The 1,209-nt window shown below is 42.9% G+C and overlaps 1 pseudogene; it reads left to right on the top strand.

The window, feature by feature from the left end:
* Window positions 1–539: 539 nt before the first annotated feature.
* Window positions 540–639, top strand: LOC127116371 (uncharacterized; annotated as a pseudogene).
* Window positions 640–1,209: the final 570 nt, after the last annotated feature.

The raw sequence follows: 1,209 nt of genomic DNA on the forward strand, positions 1-1,209 counted from the left end.
TTCGGTTTCTGATATCCCGGAGGTACAGATGGGGTTTGATTCGGAGACTGTCCAGGTGCGTATAAAGCATTATTACTCTTATATGAAAAGTTGGATGGTTCTTCCAATTTGGGTTATAGGTATTCGAATAGGGGCTTCCTTGAGCATAGTTTACTTGCTCTGTTTGGATTCCAGTCAAGAGTTGACATTCCGCAGGAGTGTGGCCTTGGATTCCACAGACCTCGCAATTCTGAGTTATAGCAACCACGGCGGTTGGAGGTGATACGTTTAAACTTTCAATCTTCTGGACCAAAGCATCCACTTTTGCATTAACGTGATCAAGGTTACTTATCTCGTACATGCCAGTTTTCGGTTGAGGTTTTTCCACTGTTGTTCGTTCGGTTCCCCACTGATAGTGGTTTTGGGCCATGCTCTCGATAAGCTGGTAAGCATCAGCATAAGGTTTGTTCATTAGTGCACCACCTGCAGCGGCGTCTATTGTTAACCTTGTATTGTATAAGAGACCATTATAAAATGTGTGAATTACTAACCAGTCTTCCAAACCATGGTGTGGGCAAAGTCTCATCATGTCTTTGTATCTTTCCCATGCTTCGAAAAGAGACTCGTTGTCTTTCTGTTTAAATCCGTTTATCTGGGCTCTTAACAGAGCTGTTTTGCTTGGCGGAAAATATCGGGCAAGAAAAACTTTCTTCAACTCGTTCCATGTGGTGACTGAGTTGGAAGGGAGAGATTGAAGCCATCTTCTAGCGCTATCTCTTAATGAGAAAGGAAAAAGACGAAGTCGAATTGCCTCTGAAGTGACACCATTAGCTTTAACAGTATCAGCGTATTGAACAAATACGGATAAATGAAGGTTTGGATCTTCGGTAAGATTTCCAGAGAATTGGTTCTGTTGCACAGCCTGCAACAACGAAGGTTTAAGTTCAAAGTTGTTTGCTTCGATTGCGGGCGGAGCAATACTTGAATGCGGTTCATCTTGCGATGGAGCGGCGTAATCTCTAAGAGCACGAGCTGGTTCTGCCATCTCGGTTAAAGAAGGAAAAATGTTTTTGATATCAGGAAGGTTTATAGGAGGGAGATTGTTTTCAGCACGATATTCCCGAATTCGTCGTAAGACTCGGAGATATAGTTCGATATCGTTGATTCGTAAATAGAGCGGTTCGCCTTGAGAGCGAGTGCGTGGCATACAAATCAACGAAAGAAAGAATA

This window comes from Lathyrus oleraceus, chromosome 1 (assembly GCF_024323335.1).
Source record: "Lathyrus oleraceus cultivar Zhongwan6 chromosome 1, CAAS_Psat_ZW6_1.0, whole genome shotgun sequence".
Classification (NCBI taxonomy): domain Eukaryota; kingdom Viridiplantae; phylum Streptophyta; class Magnoliopsida; order Fabales; family Fabaceae; genus Lathyrus; species Lathyrus oleraceus.